Source organism: Podarcis raffonei, chromosome 4 (genome assembly GCF_027172205.1).
Source record: "Podarcis raffonei isolate rPodRaf1 chromosome 4, rPodRaf1.pri, whole genome shotgun sequence".
Lineage (NCBI taxonomy): Eukaryota > Metazoa > Chordata > Lepidosauria > Squamata > Lacertidae > Podarcis > Podarcis raffonei.
This window is the reverse complement of record NC_070605.1, coordinates 101,411,880-101,433,899: the sequence shown is the minus strand read 5'-3', so window position 1 is coordinate 101,433,899 and position 22,020 is coordinate 101,411,880. Positions and strand designations below refer to the sequence as shown.

Below are 22,020 nucleotides of genomic sequence, written 5' to 3'. Positions count from 1 at the left end.
AAGCATAGACAGCAATAGAAGCAGCAGATCTAAATATCTGCCGTGCAATACATGCCAAATTGGCATAGTTACACAACCCTGCTACTGTGCTTGCTCAGATTGCATGTCTCTATACACGTCTGCAAGCTATTATTTGGGGAATAAGACCTTCTGGAACATAAATGACTTCGCTCAAATGTGCCAAGAAAATTGCTTCCCACTGTGATCCTGGGTCTGTTCTGCTGGAGGATAGACTGTTGTCTGTGCAACAGACCTGGCCCAGAAATAGGCGTGCTTATCAAATGCACTCGAGCTCGAATCATTCAGATCATTTTATATTTGTGGAGAATGCTCACAAAAGGTACTTGGAGAAGCAACAAAGAAGAGATCAGAGGCTCCCCCATCCACAAAACTGAATTTTACAAAGAAAATATAGCAAGATGGCACATCAATTGCTAACTCTGAAGACTATTCCAGAGACTGGATGGTGAACCTATGGTGAGGCTATGCTGTGGATTCATTCAGTTCTACAAATTGCTGTAGAAACTAAGGAGCTGGCAGTAGAGAGGGATAAATAGAGAGGGTGGGTTGGGGTCAAAATTTCATGTCCTTCCTTATGTCCTGTCCAGAACACAGGGTTGGTGGAATGGGGTCCACAGATGCAAGGGCATCTCAAAAAGAAACTCAAGAAGCTGTGGAGGAATCAGGGAGAGGAATACTTGAAGGGTTTCTTAAGAGTCCAAGAAACCTGTGGAGGACTCAGGGCTCTCTGTGAACTGCCCTGAGATCTTGTGATGAAGGGTGGTACATAAATATGATAGACAGACAGACAGACAGACAGATAGAAAGATAATCCTGGAGTTCTTAAATCCTGGGTTATTCTGAACCAGAACATGAGATTTTGCTCTCCTCATTCTGGACATCTTATGTCACCAGCACAAAGCACAAAGGCACCCCCTCTCCAATGTCTTTGTTCAGTTCTCCCACTCTTTCTCCTGCTTCTTTGGCTTATATGCACCTCCCTGCCCTCCTCCCCAGTCCTGATCAACAGCACAGACTGCAATTTACCCTTGGTGCCAGCTGCATTGAAAGTCATCCTCACAGCTCAAATTATGGAGGAAAGGGTAGGGCAAGGTTAGGGAACCTGTGACTTCCCAGATGTTGCTGTTGACGCTTATTAAGTTTCAATCCCACCATTCCTTCCAAAGGAGTTTTGGGTGGCAAACAGGACATTGGTAAAACAATACAACTAAAAATAAAACCTTCATTAGTCTGGAATGCGTATGTTAAATATTCTGAATAACTGCTGTTAAAGATAAATGTCAGACAGGGAGGTGGGACTTTCCTTTCCTTTTTACCTATTTTTAATTTTTTTATATTAAGATTATTTTGACTCAAGGAAGACACACACAGGAAGGGCACAGTTGGAGCTGAGAGGTACCTGAAAGAAAGGCAGGGCAGGAAGGATCTCTCAAGGTGGGAGACTGGGAGAAGTGGAAGGCACCCAGGTGAGAGATGGGGAATCTGCCTATGTGTGGATAGATGATATGATGTGAACAATATAAATGTGATAAAAGGCCTTTTTAGTTATTCTTTCTCTATTCTTTTTTCCTCTTTCACTTTTCTATGCAATTGTGTTTTGTGAGGATTTTTTTTATGTTTAGATATTGTTTCTTGTTATTTTCTTATAAATGAGTTTGAATTTTAATATTTAATATGTTTAAAAACTTTCAATAAAATTGTTATTAAAAAAAAATAAAATCATCCAAAAAAATTGAGCGTACCAATAGTGGGTCCAATGGTCAAGAAGGCAGTTTCAGCAAGTGCTGTATGGGCAAGTGAGGGGCAGATGGGGCTCGTCAACCTGGGATGGTAGCCCATCTAGGAGAAGGAAAGCTCTGTTCCTAAACCTCTGTTGCCTTATAGGATATTTTTGGGAGAAGAAAAGGCTAAGGAGTAAAAACCCTACACAAATACGGAGTAGAGTCCCTAAGGTAGTTGGATGGTGCCTTGTAGGCCTCCTTCCAGCAACTCCTTCAGCCAACCTGCTCCCAGACGTCTTGCTCTGCTTTCCGCGAGGCCAAGAGGGGGGTCTTGTTGTCTGGGCAGCCCAGGACCCCCATACAAACTGCCCTGGCTTGCACCCCAGAATAGTCACGTCAGATGCACACTCCATTATCTCTCGAGACAGACAAATGCCAACAAAATACATAAGACTTGGACATAGCGTATTAGAATAGTGTATCCAGTATGCATTCAGGGATATGAGAGTTTGCTCCATAGGCTGATGTGGCTGCCCTTCTTATGTACAGAAAACTTAGCTGAAAGCTTTTTTTAAATGTTTGGAATTTTAAATTAATGGCTAAAAAGGATAAAATAAACAAAAGGGAGCTGAAAATGTGGCTTATGTAAGCCTTGAAGTTAATTGCTAAGAAGGAAATGACAAGTAAGGTTCATCGGGGACACTGCATGTCCTTTAAAATGATGGAAGTCTTAAACATTATTATTGTTCATTTTCTGATTGCCAACATTGTGTAATGCCGCTCACTGCATAGGAGAAGACACTGTTGCCTCGAGGAACTTCCAATCTATTGTGAGACCTTCATTTACATTTTGAATGCATATGGGAACAGTGGAATATCAGCAACGAAAAAGTGGAACAATCAACTAATTTTAAGCCCCCCTGCTTAGAATGGTCTTCAGCTGAGTTTGAGAAACAAATAACAGTATGCTTTTTAAAGCTGTCAGAACACTGAGCTTATTGGAATAAGGAGTATCTCTGATTCCCCAGTGGTGCAGCCGAATTGTCCATATTATTTAACAAATAATAAAACAAAGTGAATTGCCTTGAAAACAGTTTTATCTTCATGCCCTAGTTCTGAACGCTTTCTATAGGAGTTGGGATACAGCAACAGAATTTTAAGTGAGAGGGGCTTTGAGGGTTTTTCATGTGTGTGCTAAACCTCTTCGTTTCTGTACAAATTTGAGTGGAAGACATTACGGCAAAGCACACTTTAAAATAGTGACATAGCTTGCATGACCTCTCCTTTTTGGCAACGATCCCAGAGGATAATTTATGATGAAGGGAGAGAGGGTCATGCATCCTTTAACTGCATTCTAATTGGCACCCCAGGAAGTTCATATTGCAAACTAGAAACTGAACTTGCTTTAACGAGATATTCATAGTGAAATAATACAGAAATAACAAACAACAACAAAAACCAGAACACTTTTGTGTGATGTGTGGGCAAGCTCAATGGATGGCCCATCACTGAATGCTACCTCCTACCCTTGCACTGTAACCTGCCAGATGCTGTTATATTGGTGCGCAGCATTTTGCCAAGTGAGTAGTAAGTTGTGGCTGCCTGCCGTGTTTGTGGCTTTAGTGTAACTTCTGAACAGAGCAGAGCCACATATGTAAAAACTGGGTGGTGATCCCATGCTAGTTCTATTACCACTTATTTCTGTCATAGGTGTGGAGGAAAAACTTAAAACACCATAGCAGAGTTCAGCAGAGTTCCCCAAAATAGATCAGAGACAATATTTCATCCAGCAGAGCTTTGACTTGTGCTTAAGGCAAATGTAGTTTAATGGTTTATCAAATCCATGGCTCAGTCTATACAAAATCCAGTTGCAGCCTTTATAAACTTAACTCATAATAAGGCTTAAAGGGGGAAAAGGTAAAGGGCCCCTGGCAGTTAAGTCCAGTTGCATACAACTCTGGGGTTGCGGTGCTCATCTCTCTCTATAGGCAGAGGGAGCCAGCATTTATCTACATACAGTTTTCCCGGGTCACATGGCCAGCATGACTAAGCCGCTTCTGGCGAACCAGAGCAGTGCACGGAAATACCGTTTACCTTCTCGCCAGAGCAGTACCTATTAATCTACTTGCACTTTCTGGTGTGCTTTCAAACTGCTAGGTTGGCAGGAGCTGGGACCGAGCAATGGGAGCTCACCCCGTTGCTGGGGTTTGAACCGCCGACCTTCTGATCGGCAAGCTCAAGAGGCTCAGTGGTTTAGACCACAGTGCCACCTGTGTCCCTAATAAGACTAAACCTTAGCACTAAGCATCCTATATACAGAATCACCACACCAGAAGGAAGAAAGAGAAAGAGAAAGTAAAACTCAGGCTCCTTCTGGCCTATATTTATCATCAGCAGGACTCTGCAGAATAGAGATAAGAAAACTAGTTTACACCAGCTTCCCAGAAGGTATAACCCAAACAATCATTAATCCTTCTGCCTCTGTTTCTCTCTCACAGAGAAGCTTCTAGTAGCTTCCTGAAACCCTCTTGAATGAATTAGAACAGGAAAGATATCTATACATTAGATCAATACTTTCTGCACTAAGAAATGCAAACTGACAGTTTCAGACCTGTGCATATACTGTATATAGGAAACTTATACTTGGGGATATTTGGGTAACTGTTTTATGTATTCATTTATGGCATTTCTATAATGTCCAACCAACAATCTCCTCCGGGGAGGTTCACAATTTAAACTTTAATTCCAAAATTAAAACAGTAATTACAGAAATAGACTGGTACCGAAACCACCATAACCCCATTAAGAGGCTGCATGAAAACACAGCCGAAAGGCACAGGGAAATAGTTCAACTTCAAAAGCAGTAAAATCATGGTTGATAAAATGTCTGGGAAGGTAAGAAAAACTTGGCCTCCAAAAGATTCTCACATAGGGAATGACCACTGGGGTTCCAAGGTGCTGCACACAGCTTTTTGCAAGCATTGATGATCAGCTGCTTGCAACCACCTTTTGTTTTTTTTTATAAAATATTTATTAAAGTTTTACAAAAAAGCATATGAATACATACATCATAAAAAGAAAAAAGAAAAATAAAAAGTTACACAAAGAATAAACAAAGAATACACAATAAAACAATACAAAAAAAGATAATGAAAAAACATAAACAAGAAAGAAAGAAAAAACCAATTTTTAACTCTATATTTGTTTAGCCCTGGTTCTTGACTTCCTCACACCTCCCTTTTTTGTGTTCCCATTTATTCAATCAAATTCAGCAAATCCCTACCCTCTTTCAATTCTCATTATTAATTATATAGCTTAACATAATATATCTCCAATCTTTCATCCCTTTTTAGTTCATTGTTACATATTCCATAACTTAATCACTAATGCCATATTATTTTTAAATCCAACATCATCTTAGCATTCATAAATTTTGCAATATTTTTGAAGGTAATCTTTAAATTTCTTCCAATCCTCTTCCACCTACTCTTCTCCCTGGTCCCGGATTCTGCCAGTCATTTCTGCCATCTCCATGTAATCGATTACAACCACCTTTTGAGCCCAAATTTGTCTTTATCTGCATGGCATTTGATGTTATATATGATGCCAGGTCTAGGACAGGTGAGTGTGCCTTGGTCAGCTGAAGCTGCCTGGCAGGCCTAAAGTCCCCCAACACTGCCTTGAAGGTAAATGTCCAGAGCTGGCCCACCAATGAGGTGTGTTGAAGCACCTGCTTCAGGTGGCAGAAGCGCAAGACCCCAGCCCACCACTTTCACCACCTTGCAGGATGCTCCCATCTCTCGCCAATTTCGGCCAGAGGAGAGTGGATGTGGGAAGCGCTACAAATAGCTGAGAAGAGACCTAGAGAAGTTACTGCTAAGAGAAGCAACTCATTATCTTTCTTTCATTTATCGTTTTAATTATATTTTTATTATTTATTTTATTTTATTATTTATTATTAATTTATTTTATTATTTTTATTTTTATTAAAGGTATTCCAAAACATTTAATGTCCTATACAAAAAAATCAACATAAATTTCTTTTCGACTTCCCACCCCTCCTTTCCCGGTTTGTTTTTTACTTCTTTTTATTAGCTGTTTTACAATACATGTGTTCTTATAATATAAACTTCACTATCATGAGTTATTTCAGTAATCCATTGCTTATATTTCAGCCTATTATGGATGGCAGTGCTTCGGCCACCAAGCACTGCTAGATGATGATGATGATGATGATGATGATGATGATGATGATTACATTGATGCATAACCTGCTTTCCCCCCTGACTGGACTTTAGGCAACTTACAGATAAAAAACAAGACGCACTAAAAACATAGAAAAAACAACCATTAAGAAACAATTAAACATGGAGAGAACTAAAACTATACTTATATAAATTCGCTTAAAAACTTACATATAATTACAATCAAACAGCAAGAGACCAGCCCTTTATTTCAAAGAGGTCAATTCACCAAAGCCAGTTGGAACAAGAAAGTCTTCTCCTACCGACAGAAGAACAGCAAGGAGGGAGCCAGTCTGGCTTCTCTAGCAAGGGAGTTCCAAAGTCTGGGAGCAGCAGCCCCATCAAGCATGTCTGTGAGGGAGGCGGAACTGAGAGAAGGGCCTCCCCAAAGAGCTCAAAACCCAGGCAGGTTGGTAGGAGGGAATACGGCTTCCAGGCAGCTTGCACCTGAGCCGTTTAGACTGTTGAATAGTGGAAGAGATGGACAAAGGACACAGCTCTGTTGGATTCACAGCTCTTTATTGCAGCAGTTAGAACTGCTCCTGGAATCAGACTGTCTGCAACCTAGCTGGCTGCTTTATATAATACTAAGTAACTTGAAACAGTAGCAACTCACAACTAGCTAACCAATCAGGAGCGACAGTTTTCAATCCTTCATTAGCATACTGGTGGCCCTGAGTGAAAACTGAAGCTAATCTTAATACATATCTCTCTCTCTCTCTCTCTCTCTCTCTCTCTCTCTCTCTCTCTCTCTCTCTCTCACACACACACACACACACACACACACACACAACCTTTTAGTCTTTAGGGAAACCAATAGAGGGGATAAAGGGTGTACGTCAACCACAAAATTTGGTTTGGACCTCATTTTTCTGCTTTTTTCTGTCCTAAGCACTTGGGGGTTGGGGGGGGGGGAGAGCTGTCTCCCTCTGGATTCAAAGTCAAACCCACTGTGTGCCTTCCCCAGTCACCATTATGGGAAAATAAAAATAAAATGACAAGTACGTACCCCCTCCTTTTTGATTTCTAATCCTCCCTGTGGCTGGGACCCTGATCCTGCAGGGTGCTGGCGCCTGGGTGACCATGTCCTCTCCACAGATACAAATTACAAACACTTGATGGGGCTTGTTCCATGTAGTGAGCAACTAAAGCTACAGGTTGAACCATTTCCTGGGTCCTCAGGTGTTCCGAGGCTCAAGAATAACTCCGGCCACACAGGTTTGGCATGAACGCTTTGTGACCTGGATTGACAATATGGCTGCCAGGGTAGACTCGGAATTCCCTGGGTTTGTTTTCTAAGCAGTAGTCTTGCAGTTTCACTTTACATGACATTTAATAGCACCTTCAGGCTTGCCTGCCTGAGCCACAGACTCTCAATAGGAAGTGCAATGTTGGTTGTGTGGGGGTAGATGGCCCTGAGTGAGAACTGCAACTTAATCTTAATACATAACATAGACTGCAGCCTAAAAGAACCCTGTTGGCTCAGGCATGTCCAAAGTGCGTTTCGGGGGTCTAATCTGGCCCGCCAGTCGGTTTAATTCGGCACCTGTGGCAGTTTATTTCCTGGGGTAAAGTCCTACAAAAAAGCTCAACAACTTCAACCCTAAAAACAGCTCAACAACTTTGGGGTAAAATCATAAAAAAAGCTCAAGAACTTCAATCCTAAAAAAAAGGTTGGCCCTTTGGTCGGCCCTCACGGCTCTTCACTTCATCAAATCTGGCCCTCTTTGAAAAAAGTTTGGACACCACTGTGATAATCCAATCTGGTCCACCATTACGTTCTCGCTGTGGCCAACCTATGAGTAGCCTGCAAGCAGGACCCGGGTGCAACAGCCCTCTTCCCAATTGCAAACTCCTGAGGGCAGCCAGTTCCTGCCGAAAACAAGGCTTACAATCGGCACCAATCGGCTGATCCATGCCAACTGCAAAGCCTGCTAGGATCTGCTGTACTATTGCCCAGCTCTGTTCTCTAGATCACTTATGTGCTCAGATGCCTGATTGTCCACTGGACACTTTGCAGAGTGGGCCTGGAAGGGGCAGGCTGAAGGGTTTTGACATCCCTGCGTGGTTGCAGTGATTCCCTTGAGTAACTCACATATTCCTTGGTCTTCTTCAGGAGGTCGGAAAGATCTCGTAGAGCTTCTTACCCTTTTTTCCCACAACAACAGCTGTCAGTTGATGCTTCCGTCGGTCCTCACTGGATCCTTTGGGTGTGCTGCCAGCGGTATGTGACACTGTAGAACATGTTGAGATGCTGAGGGGAGAAGAGGAATTATGGGGGTATTTGTGTAAATAGCAGCTTCTCTTCTCTGTAAGAAAGGTTTGAAATGTCACATGGACCAGGCAGTGACAGCCCAGTCCCCCAGGGATCATAAGGAAGACATCTGAAGGCAGCCCTGTTTAGGGAAGCTTTTAATGTTTGATGTATTATAGTATTTTAATATTTCTTTGGAAGCCGCCCAGAGTGGCTGGGGAGGCCCAGCCAGATGGGTGGGGTATAAATAAATTATTATTATTATTATTATTATTATTATTATTATTATTATTATTATGAAGGAATAAAGCTCTGACAACATTATATGGAATTAAAATTAGACATTTTTATTAAACTTCCGAATGTAGGAAGACCTTGTCTTTGGCCTTGGGCGTGTATCCCTCCCAGCCCCACAGCCGGGGGGAACTGGGGCTCATCAGGGTAAATGGGATATGGGGGTGCTCTGCGAGATGTAAGTGTAGCAGGCAGCCCAGCCCATATCCCCACACACAGGGTAGTTCACTGACAACCCTTCAATGTATGGCCAGTGACACCCATATATATAACCCCTTTAAGAGGGGGATCCTGGAATCACTGCCGCAGGGGGTGAGTCACCACTTCATGCCCACGCCCCCATATAGGGGGAAAAATGACTAAAGGATTCCACCCAAGGCCATAGCCGTCAAAGTTGTGACGAATTGCTACGGGGAAGACAAAACCTGCCGATGCAGGAAAATCTCTTCCCGGTACTTTGACAGCAACCAGTCAAAGACCATAGCAGAGCCCGCTAAAGAGGAAGAAAAAGTTAACCTGCAAACAAGAAGCATTTAAAAAAGGGAAGGTGAATCTCCAGAGCCGACTGTCTGGCTATTGTCAGCTCCACCCCCTATTTATAAATGGGACTGGCCCCACCTCCCAGCAAGAAACCTGATTACTGAGGCTGGGCATGAACCTCCAAAAATTAACACTGTCAGACCCTGTTTGCCAGTAAGCTCCGTGGGAACTGTAGCACCACGCGCGATCCCGCAAAGGGCACCCACAGTGTAAAGTGGGAGTGTTCATTGTTTTAAGGGTTTTATAGCATACTATTAATTTGTCCATTAACAGTATTTATTGTCTTCTCCTCACTGAATAGAACAGAGAAAACAACCAAAAACAGAAACACAAAGGAATATAAATAAAGAAAAATGGCAGAACCTTGGTAGCCATAAATTAATCATTCTGTCCTAAGACAAGCAAGCAAAACTACAAGAGGGGGAAACAAAAACTCCCAACTGAATTTTGGTAGAATCTGAACTTCCATAGAACTGAAACAGGGCTGCTTGTGACAAATATAGGTCAGAAGGGAAATGGCTGCCTTCTCACACCCACAGAGTGCATTTCTCCTAAGACATCCATTTTGTGTGCTATTAAGCCTAAGCTTCACATTTTTGAAAGCAGGTGTCTTATGATGTATTTCTAAATATGGTAACATGCACATGGCGTAGGGTGGAGTGGAGAACCTATTTGCAATATAGGGACATGTGAGCATCTCAAAGCAAATTTCTGTTTGTGTGTTGATCTGGGAAGCACAGATGAGGCAGGTCTGCATTAAAATGGAAACAAACTGATGGTCTCCACAGAGAGCTGATTCATTCATTCTTGTACCCCAAAAGGGCTCCCAAAGCGGCTTACGTGAAATCAAAACCAAGACACTCCCTACTTGCAGACTTACATTCTAATAAACAAACCAACAAACAGAAATACATCACACAAGGAAAAGGGGCAAGGAGGGCAAAGGAAAAAGAAACTGAAAAAAATGGGCCCCAATGTCTAGAAGTGCTGATCCTATCTCCCCCACGGTGGTAGCCTGATGAAATGCCTGCCCCCAGATGACAGTTGAGGGAGAGGAGGCCTGATGGGGCTGGCCTGTCTTAGCGGATGTTAGAGCTCCGCCAGGCCTCCTGTCTCCCCCTCGTCTGCACTTGGGAGAAGCCCTTCCATCAGACTGACTCCACGGGAGAAGTGCGTAGCAGGGATCCCTGCAACAGCTCTGCGGAAAGACCAGCTCCACCCGCCACCTCCTACCCTCCCCTGGGCCAGCTGCTCATGCGATCTTTTCTTCTCTGTTTTTCTCTTTCCCTTTCAAACTATAGTAAACTAAAGTTAATAATTTATTATTTATACCCCGCCCATCTGGCTGGGTTTCCTTAAACAGGGCGGCTTTCAGATGTCTTCTAAAAGTCTGGTAATTGTTTTTCTCTTTGACATCTGGTGGGAGGGCGTTCCACAGGGCGGGTGCCACTACCAAGAAGGCCCTCTGCCTGGTTCCCTGTAACTTGGCTTCTCACAGCGAGGCGAGGCAACCGCCAGAAGGCCCTTAGCGCTGGACCTCAGTGTCCGGGCTGAATGATGGGGGTGGAGACGCTCCTTTAGGTATACAGTGGTACCTCGGGTTAAGAACTTAATTCGTTCTGGAGGTCTGTTCTTAACCTGAAACTGTTCTTAACCTGAGGTACCACTTTAGCTAATGGGGCCTCCTGCTGCCGCCGCGTGATTTCTGTTCTCATCCTGAAGCACAGTTCTTAACCCAAGGTACTATTTCTGGGTTAGCAGAGTCTGTAACCTGAAGCGTATGTAAACCTGAAGCGTATGTAACCCGAGGTACCACTGTACTGGACCGAGGCCATTTATTTAGAAATTTAAGTTAACCTTCTCCTGGATTCACACACACACATATATATACACACAGAATAAAGAATGCTCTGTTTAAAATAATATTCAACTGACTACAATATGAAGACTAAGTTTTCCTTTACAGCATTCGTTCTCCCCTTCCATAAACTTGCCCAAAGCTCAGCACTTTCTCTGACCTCTGATAGCTCTTTGCCGAACTTGGTGATGCCATTATTTTTGTTCTAGAGTTCAAGTCCATTGGAAATGCCAACATTCACTTACCTCCAGGAGTCTTTCAGGTGCCATATTCTAATCCAAGTGAAGCAAGGGTCACTAAAGCAAACCTCTGCAAACGTTTACACACTGAGGATGCAAGAATCTGAGTTCAAACGGTCACAGGCTCCGTTGCTGAGCAACAGCCCTTGGAGAAATGGAACGCACCTGCCAAGATTCTAGGATAGTCAGTGTGCCATAGTGGTCAGAACAAATTTAATTCCATGCACTTCAAGGGTGGTATAAAGGTAAAGATAAAGGTACCCCTGACCGTTAGGTCAAGTCACAGATGACTCTGGTGTTGCACACTCATCTCGCTTTATTGGCCGAGGGAGCTGGCGTTTGTCCGCAGTTTTCTGGATCATGTGGCCAGCATGACTAAGCCACTTCTGGTGAACCAGAGCAGTGCACAGAAACACCGTTTACCTTCCCTCCAGAGCGGTACCTATTTATCTACTTGCACTTTGACGTGCTTTTGAACTGCTAGGTTGGCGGGAGCTGGGACCGAGCAACGGGAGCTCACCCCGTCGCAGGGATTCGAACCGCCAACCTTCTAATCAGCAAGCCCTAGGCTCTGTGGTTTAGACCACAGTGCCACCCGTATATATTCTTGTAAATGTACAGTAGCAGCAGCAGCAATAATAAGTTTAATTTAAATTTTAATTCTTTTAAAAAAATTCCCTGCTTTTCAGACAGATGTCTCCTAAAGCAGTTGACACTGATTTTTTTTTTAAAAAGGTGATACAAGTCCTGTCCTCAGGTTTGGAAACTAAAAAATACAAGAAACCCAAATGGAAGGGATGTGGAGGACCAAGGCAGAGGAAGAACACATGTCACAAGGCCCAAGGAAAGCTTGACCTGCTGGGGCCAAGCTGATCACGGTGAGGGTTTGCCAAGTGTGCCTTCCTATTAGCTCAGGCATAGGACAACTTGGCCCTCCAGATGTTTTGGGACTACAACTCCCATCACCCCTAGCTAACAAGACCAGTGGTCAGGGATGATGGGAATTGTAGTCCCAAAACATCTGGAGGGCCGAGTTTGCCTATGCCTGTATTAGCTCGTTTCTTCTGGCAGAAGTGTTGGGGGGCAGTGGCAGGGCATAAGGGGCAGTGGCTGGCACATTCCTATTTGGGCTCAGGTGGCAAAAAGGGATGGGGCACCCCTATAAATGCTGGAATTTTGAATGGGGTCCAGAAACTGACTGGAAGCCAGTTCCCCTAAACAATAGAGACATTCATTAGAGGGCTTCCATAGTAACCAGTTACAAGTGATCTTTCGGAAGCAGGTTTCTGATGTGGAAGGAATTATATCTAGTCTGAATCAGGTTGTAGTCTTGGACTTCTTTTCAGTTGGATTTGTTTTTTAAGGGCTATATTGATTTAAGGGCAACTGAAATACTTATACAACTGTAAAAAAATTATTGTAGAAAGAGAAGGGGAAAGTGGTGTGTGTGTTTTAAGGCAGTGCCACAGATCTGGTACGCTTGCTGTGGTTGAGGCAGAAAAGACCTTAGTTCAGACATGAGGAATAAACTTATTGCCTGACCTCAGTCAGGATGTTTTCTCTGAAACTCAGTGTCCCTCGTGGGTTAATAATATTGGCTTGATTTAGCATATTGTAGTAAGGGTCGCTGAGAAAATACACATAATGCAAAGCAATTTGAGTACCTAGGACAAGTGCTATAAAAGCAAGTGATGATATTAAATCTGTCAGAATCTCTGCATTAAAACTTATGAATTATTGGATGATTTTATCTCACAAACGCCAGTCAAAAATGCAGAGGTAGACTTAGTTCTGGCCTCAGATCCACATGACTGGATTTGCATTATAGCATTGCTGTGGTGCTCTCGCTACAGACAGGCAGGCAGACAGTGGGTCAAATACTAATGTGACCCTAAGCCCCTGCCCCAAAGAGCTGCCAATCTGAAAAGACAGCATGCAAATGAAGGATGGCATACAGAATACTACAAAAGATCAGTGAAGCAGGAAGTGATGGTTGGATTATATTTTGCATAAAACTGTTTGTTTGTTAAATAATCAGATAAAATGAAGTTAACTCTTAACTGACAGTAGAGCCTAATTAGAACAGTTGTAAATCACACTTTTCTCCCAAGAAACATTTCTAGTAAGCCAGAATTTGGTTTCATGGCCATTGCAGTTGAATATAAAAAAACCTGCTTTCAACAACAGCCTGAAGACATAAGGTAATGTAAGGTAAAGAATGTCTGATGAACACAGGAAAAAGTGGCTAATGACTTATAGGAGGTGGGGACGAAAAGAAGGGTCACTGTCCAGCTCAGAGTCAGGAATGCTTAAACCCATGCAAATAAAGCAAGCTCTGTCTTAGAAACATAAAAGGTAAAGGTAAAGGTACCCCTGCCCGTACGGGCCAGTCTTGCCAGACTCTAGGGTTGTGCGCCCATCTCACTCAAGAGGCCGGGGGCCAGCGCTGTCCGGAGACACTTCCGGGTCACGTGGCCAGCGTGACGGAGCTGCTCTGGCGAGCCAGCGCAGCACACGGAAACGCCGTTTACCTTCCCGCCAGTAAGCGGTCCCTATTTATCTACTTGCACCTGGGGGTGCTTTCGAACTGCTAGGTTGGCAGGCGCTGGGACCGAGCAACGGGAGCGCACCCCACCGCGGGGATTCGAACCGCCGACCTTTCGATCGGCAAGCCCTAGGCGCTGAGGCTTTTACCCACAGCGCCACATAGTATCATAGAAAAGAGTTGGAAGGGACCCCGAGGGTCATCTAGTCCAACCCCCCGCAATGCAGGAATCTCAGCTAAAGCATCCATGACAGGTGGCCACCCAACCTCTGCTTAAAAACCTCCAAGGAAGAAGAGTCCACAGTCTCCCGAGGGAGTCAGATCCACTGTCAAACAAAGCGTGTTCTCCTTCACGGAGAGCGCGTGTTGCGGTGGGGGCCGCCAGGACACTCCAAAGTTGGGGGCAGGCTAATTGATCGTTGGCCAGTGATGCAATTGGGGCTTCCCTTGTTGTCGGGAAGAAGTTAATGTTGCCATTTGTTGATTGACAGCCAGAAATGCTAAAACTCCTTGCACAAGGCTAGGGCTTCCTCTTTTCGCCCGTGCATCGGATTGCCCGTCCCTCCCTCCCTATATTTAGGGTTGTTCACTTTGACCTTGCTATGCCTGTCATAGGGCCGTCTGCTCTTGGGGCAGGGGCCCGGTAGGAATTTTGTCCATCTGGTTGATTGGCTGGGGCCATTTGGTTTTTGCCTACTGCGTAGCAAATCGTCACAACTTGTAAGGTTGTGGTTAGGCATTGGTTTATGGTTTGGTTGGTTGAGGGGCATGGATTGGCTGTGCCTGGCCCTCTAATGCTGCTGCTGCAAGGGATTCCGTTAAAGGAACTGGGGGCTAACTATTGCTTGTCCACTCTGTCAAGGGGGCTCAGGCCATAGCAATGAGCTCCTGGTTGCATTTGGGGGCAGCTGAGGGCAGCTTCCCTGCTCCGTCGCTACCCCCAAGTGTATTCCCCTTTTCTGACTTTCGCATCGTGCGAAATGTTAGTCTGTCCCCCATGGTGGGGGCAGATAGTCGCAACCAATGCCTAAGCAACCACTCACATTTTTGTATTTTAATAAAGTTGTGGCCAAAATTATGCCAAAAACCTTAAACAAAAATTCTATGTGATGTGTGAGTTATTGGGGTGGCCCTGGGGACCTCGACACGCAACTCTTACCATCAGAAACTTTTTTCTGATGTTTAGTTGGAATCTCCTCTCTCGTAACTTGAAGCGACTAGTTTGGGTCTTACCCTCCAGAGCAGGAGAAAACAAGCTTGCTCCCTCTTCCACGTGACAGTCCTTGAGATATTTGAAGATGGTTTTCATATTTCCTCTCACCAACCTAGTGATAACAGAATAAATGATGTAAGGAGGGAGCTGTGGCCCAGGAAAAAGAGATAGTAAGGGAACACCTAGCTACTTCAAATAAATTCAGATCTCCAGGGCCTGATGAGCTGCATCCTAGTGTCCTAAAGGACCTCGTGGAAGCAATCTCAGAGCCTTTGTCTATGATCTTTGAGAATTCTTAGAGAACAAATGAGGACCCTGCAGACCAGAGGTGGGCAAATGTTGCCCCCATCTTCAAAAAGGAAGACCCAGGTAACTACCAACCAGTGAGCTTGATATTGATACCAGGAAAGGTCCTAGAACAGATAATTCAACAGTAGGTCTGTGAGCATTTAGAAAAGGATACTGTGATTACTAAAACCCAGCATGCGTTTCTCAAAAATAAGACATGCCAGACCAATATGGTATTTTTTTTTAATGGAATTGCAAACTTGGTGGATCAGAGAAATGCTGTGGACAGAGCGTATCTTGATTTAAGCAAGGCTTTTGACAAAGTCCCCCATGATATTTTTGCAAGGAAGCTGGTAAAATGTGGGTTGAATGAGGTAACTGTTAGGTGGATTTGTAGCTGGTTGATAGACCAAACCCAAATAGTATTCATTAATGGTTCCTCACCATCCTGGGAATAAGTGACAAGTGGGGTGCTGCAGGGTTCTGTCCTGGGCCCGTTGTTGTTCAACGTCTTCAAAAACAGCTTGGATGAAGGAACTGAGGGGATGCTCATCAAATTTGCAGGTGACACCAAACTGGGAAGGGTAACTAATGCTGTAGAATACATTTTCAGAATTCAAAATGACCTGTTGCATCACACTGTTGACTCATGTTAAGCTTGTGGTCCACCAAGACCCCTAGATCCTTTTCACATGTACTGCTAGCAAGCCAAGTGTCCCCCATCTTATATTTGTGCATCTGGTTCTTCCTGCCTAAGTGCAAAACTTTACATTTGTCCCTATTGAAATTCATCTTGTTAGCTTGGACCCAGTTCCCCAATCTGTTACGCTCACTTTGAATTCTGATTCTCTCTCCTGTATTATTAGCTATGACTTCCAGTTTGATGTCATCTGCAAATTTGATGAGTGTCCACTCAATTCCTTCATCCAGTAAAGATACTGAACAACAACAGGCCCAGGACAGAACCCTGCGGCACCCCACTCGTCACTATTTCCCAGGATGACGAGGCTTGACTATGGCTAGGGAAATGTAGCTTGCAGGTGTTAGCCTGGAGTTTAAAAGAAATGTTAAAACAACTACTATTTTTTTAAAATGACAATGGAACACCTCGTAAGTTTTTTTAAAATATAGAAAATCAAATTTAATGGCAGTAATATCTTTGAAATGTCTATGATATCGCAAACAAGCTATGCTGTATGTATGCTTGAAACTTTAGAAGAAGAAAACTAGAAATACCCCCCTTTTCTAGTTTCAAAAGATAGAGGAGAATCTTAACAACAGCATTTTCACAACGGCAGAGGGTACAGCAGCAAAAAGGAGGAAACGCTTTGTTTAGAAATGCTTCTTTTCCCAGGCAGCTGCTGAGCAGAGCTAGAAAAGACCAAAGGCACTTAATCATTTCAATGACAGTAAGTTCTTTGTTGCTTTATTTATTTACAAGTTTCAATTATTAATAGTGTGTGTTCCACAACTCTGTTTCTTCTCAAGCACATAGCAAAGTCTCTTTTGCTCTTCTTTTGCTTTGTGTTTTGCTTTTTGTTTTTTTTGCATATGTGCAGGGTTGAAGGATGGATTGATGCTTGTGTTTCCTTGAACATTTCCCTGCAAAAGTGTTCCACTTTAGGGTGAGAACATTAAATGCTGTGCACTGTTTGGTGAAGCTAGCTTCTGAGGAAGACATGGTTGGAACTCCACTATACTGATAATTCCCAAAAGACACCCAATGAGCATCTTATGTTGAACACGCTGTCAGAGTGAGGATCTTTTTGTAGTCCAAATAGGACCATTGGCCCACAAGAGAGGAAGCCCCAAAGTATGTAGAACTACACAGTTACACAGCATCTCCTGACTGAAGGGAAAAACTCTAATAGCTGGTGAGAGGGATCTCCACTCAAAACAACCCAATGTGGACTGAGCTTGTTCAGTGGGTTGGAGAGGCAATGGGAACTGAGGCAGGGGGGTGAAATTGGGTTCCTTGGAATATCCATATTCAGCAGGAGGAAACATTGTTTGGTACACCATGGGTCTCCAGAAAATCCATTTTAAACTTATCTTGATTATAGAATTGTAGTCAGAGGTGTTTCAAGGCTGCACTCGGACTACTGTAACGCACTCTATGTGGGGCTACCTTTGAAGGTGACCCGGAAAATGCAACTAATCCAGAATGCGGCAGCTAGACTGGTGACTGGGAGTAGCAGCCGGGACCACATAACACCAGTCCTGAGAGATCTGCATTGGCTCCCAGTACGTTTCCGAGCGCAATTCAAAGTGTTGGTGCTGACCTTTAAAGCCCTAAACGGCCTCGGTCCAGTATACCTGAAGCAGCAGCTCCATCCCCATCGTTCAGCCTGGACACTGAGATCTAGTGCCGAGGGCCTTCTGGCGGTTCCCTCATTTCAAGAAGTGAGGTTACAGGGAACCAGGCAGAGGGCCTTCTCCGTAGTGGCGCCCGCCCTGTGGAACACCCTCCCATCGGTTGTCAAGGAAATAAACAACTATCTGACTTTTAGAAGACATCTGAAGGCAGCCCTGTTTAGGGAAGTTTTTAATGTGGAAGTTTTACAGTGGTACCTCGGGTTAAGTACTTAATTCGTTCCGGAGGTCCGTTCTTAATCTGAAACTGTTCTTAACCTGAAGCCACTTTAGGTAATGGGGCTTCCTGCTGCTGTCGCGCCGCTGGAGCACGATTTCTGTTCTCATCCTGAAGCAAAGTTCTTAACCTGAAGCACTATTTCTGGGTTAGCGGAGTCTGTAACCTGAAGCGTATGTAACCCGAGGTACCACTGTATTGCCATAGAGTTGGAGTACCAGAGCCTGTTAGTGAATACTGTGCCCTGATTTTCCCAATGGAAATGAAACCCTGGGTAAATGCTTGGAAGAGGGATATTCCAGGATAAAATCAGGTACCACTGTATTCTGTTTGTAATGTTCTGTTGAAAGCCACCCAGAGTGGCTGGGGAAACCCAGCCAGATGGGCAGGGTAGAAATAATAATATATAATAAATAATAATAATAACAACAACAACAACAACTTAAAAGCTTCGTTCCACTCCTGTGCCAGGAATGTGTGGGAATAGTTAATGGAGCATGGCCGTGGAGTTTATAAGCCCACATCATGTTCTATTTGGTCACTTTTGGTCTTCCCACTTTAGTTTTCAATCCAGGATTTCCAGACACCTAAAGGATGAGGAGCATTTTGTTTGTTTGTCCACAGATTGATCGAGTTGAACAGGTTATTTACCTACTCTTTACTGCAGGCCAGAAACAGTGAGGATTTCAGCGCAGGTGTCGCATTAACTGGTCACATTTTGAGCATGAATTTGCAGGAAAAGTTAGTATGGGAGTAGTGAGCAAGTGACCTCCCAATGGGACCTCTGAAGCTAAGGGGCCTTTCTGGAAGCCAGCTTTGTTGGCTTGGAGGACGTATCCTGGATATAGAACATTCTTGAGGCTAACCTATCTCATTTGGCAGGAGGTGTGGGGCCCAGAGAGGCAGTGGGGAAAGGTCTCCCTACCAACTGGTTGAGGGGATCCAGCCTAGTAGCTTTGCCTTCTCATTCCCCTGGACGTGGACAGGATTTGGCATACACAAGGGAGTCATTCGAGAATAGCTTCCCACTCTGCTTTCATTTTGCCTGCAGATGTTATGCCAATAAATGTGTCGCTAATTCAAACTCCTTTTATGTGTCTCATTTCTACTTATGTTAGCTTGATAGTTTTTTTGTTTATCCCGGCTTCTCATTTCTCTAGCCTTATCTTCAGTCCATCTCATTTGCTCATGAGCTTGTGGTTTTGTTTTAAAAAGCAATTATTAATGTTCACACACAATTCCAGGCACAATCTGTGAATATACGCCATTTTGCCAGTGGTGGGCTTTGGGCTCTCAAATTTCAAGTGTCCGGTGTGACACTAAAATTTGGCACACCCACCCGTGTTTATGCCCCATTCTACAGCATTTTTGTGGCGCCCCCTGCAGCTGATCCAGTTGTGCTACACTGAAACCTTCTTTGACTTTGCCTAATATACACCTTTTCCAGCTGTTTTCCCCAATACATTACATTTTTTGCAGATTGTTTCCTCTAATATGCACATTTTTGCACACTCTTTCCCCTCAGCAGAGCATGAGAATTATGTGTTTGAGCCCCACGTTGGGCCAAGCAATTCCTGCATTGCAGAGGGTTGTACTAGATTATCACCTGGTTCCCTTCCAACTCTACAATTCTCTGATTCTAATGTGCACATTTTTGTATTTTGGGGGGGGGGGTAAGACAACTGCATTACAGAATTTGGAGAAGTGTGAATTTTGAGTGAAAGGTGGGTTTTGGTTTGTATATTGGTTCAGAAAGTGTGTGTTAGGTAGCTTTGAATTAAAAAGTGAACCCCCTTTCTAATTTACATGCAAGAATCAAGAGCTGTAGTTTTACCGTCCCACAGAGTTCCATGCTTTCTTCTATTATTGAGGAAAAAACTATGCAATCTGTTTATCTGAAGAAAGCAAGTCTAAATGCAGTTGCAGAGCTGCATTTATCTGATCTCTGTGTTTGTTATGCAACCTTGAAGCTGAAATTTAACAATTAGTTTTTACTCTTGTTTCTAGGTTTGGGGGCCAGTTATTGATCTTTGACAGTACTTTAGCTCCTGACCCTTAGATATGTAGGTTTTGTTTTTTGTTTGACTTGGGAACAGCATCTTGTAAAAGACCTTGCCGAAGGCTTTTCAAACTTTAAATACATTTTAATCAGCCAGTGCTTCTGTATCCAATACTTTATTGACACATTCAAACTATACTGCTGAAACTATTTTAAGCTCCATTATGATGGTAATTTGAAAATATTGACTCTGTTGTATCTTTGTGTGTCTCCCTACCCCACCCCCACGCTTTAAAGGTCTTTAATTTACTCTTTCTTTCTTAATCTTCCCTTTCTTGGACTGTGGAGAATTCCTTGAAAGATAATACAAGCAACCCACAAACCTCCCCTGACATTACAGAATACAGTGGTACCTCGGGTTAAGTACTTAATTCATTCTGGAGGTCCGTTCTTAACCTGAAACTGTTCTTAACCTGAAGTACCACTTTAGATAATGGGGCCTCCCCCTGCCGCCGCATGATTTCTGTTCTCATCCTGAAGCAAAGTTCTTAACCAGAGGTACTATTACTGGGTTAGCGGAGTCTGTAACCTGAAGCGTATGTAACCTGAAGCATCTGTAACCCGAGGTACCACTGTACACAGAATAGAGGTACTGGCTGCAATAGATACTGGCATACCCATTTAAATGAATCAGTTCTAGCATCAGAACTCAACCACCAATTTTATGGTAGGGGACCTAAGGAAGAGGCAAGAAAGTCAGTGTATGCCCTTTTACATTGAGTATGGTTTCTATGGAAAAGGGACTAACATATGGTTACCATATTTCTTTCAAAGAATCTGGGGACACTTTTTTTTTTTTTTTAAGCTGAGTAGCAACAGGGAGTCAGTAGTGGGGATGGTGAGGCAAAAGACCCTGGGCCCAAGCACACATGCACATTGTATAAAGGTGCAAAGCCCTTTTTTCGCACCCTGTGAAACGTAAATGCGCAGAGTTAAAAAAAACCTGGGCAATGGCCGCCTCCCCACAACTCCCGAGCCTCCCCCGATCAGTCAAAACAAAAGGGGAAGGGGGCAGGAGATCGCACAAGACACATCTTATGCGCACAAGACACATCATATGGGGACTTCTGGCGAGGAAAAATGGCGGGTGCCACGGCAGAGAGCAGCTCCTGAAGCCGGCCAGAGCCAACTGCACTACCAGGCTGGCTCTGAGCTGGTGAGGCTGCTGCTGCTGCCACATTTCCCAGGGACAGATTTGCAAATCCAGGGACTGTACCCGGGAACTGGGGATGTTTGTTAACCCTAAATTAAAGGTTAAACAGCAATAAAATAAAATGATATGCAGGGCAGACCCTCCAAGTGTCCCTATTTTCCAGGGATGGCCCTGATTTAGAGAAGCCATCCCAATTTCTGATTTATCCTGGAATGTCCCACTTCCAGGCATTTACCCAGGGTTGCATTTCCACTGGGAAAATCGGGGCACAGTATTAACTAACAGGCTCTGGTACTCCTAATCAATGGCAATACAGTGGTACCTCGGGTTACATACGCTTCAGGTTACAGACTCCACTAACCCAGAAATAGTACCTCGGATTAAGAACTTTGCTTCAGGATGAGAACAGAAATCGCGCAGCGGCGGCACGGCAGCAGCGGGAGGCCCCATTAGCTAAAGTGGTACCTCTGGTTAAGAACAGTTTCAGGTTAAGAACAGACCTCTGGAACGAATTAAGTACGTAACCTGAGGTACCACTGTATTATATTAAGTGTTAATAAAATTAAATGCAGGTGCCAGGTCCTTCTCTGTCATTCCAATGGCTTCACACTCAATGTCCAGAATAATGTCTAGGGTTTTGCTTCTTTGTGAGAAGTGGAATAGAATTCTCCCTGCATTGCTTTCCTGATGTTGCCATTCATCAGTAGACCTAGGGCAAGAGTTCCATTTTGGAAGGCCTTCTTGGAAGATTGCTGTGGTTGGGATCAGAAACAGCCTTTCGTGTCGTCACCCAGTCGTGTGGAACACCCTGCTGATAGAGATTCAGTGGGTGCCTTCTGTGCCAACTTTTAAACCCCTGCTGAAAACTTTTCTATTCCATCAGGCCAAGTACACCCCCCACAATGGTCTGTGGGTGTTTGTTTTTAACTAATTTTTGCTTTTAACTTGTTTTTAACTTTGTCTGATTCTGTGTTTTCATATTGTTGTAAACTGCTGTAATG

The 22,020-nt window shown here is 43.8% G+C and overlaps 1 long non-coding RNA gene across 9 annotated transcripts in view; it reads right to left on the bottom strand.

The window, feature by feature from the left end:
- The window catches only part of LOC128411997 (uncharacterized), a 171,540-nt gene that overhangs the window by 98,377 nt on the left and 51,143 nt on the right, over window positions 1-22,020 (bottom strand). For 7 of the 9 annotated variants that reach the window (XR_008330005.1, XR_008330001.1, XR_008330004.1 and 4 more), the window contains exon 3: window positions 8,134-8,240. This is a non-coding gene — a long non-coding RNA (uncharacterized LOC128411997). Of the gene's footprint in view, window positions 1-8,081; window positions 8,241-22,020 lie in introns of all 9 variants that reach the window. The other 2 variants (XR_008330000.1, XR_008330002.1) reach the window with 1 other exon arrangement.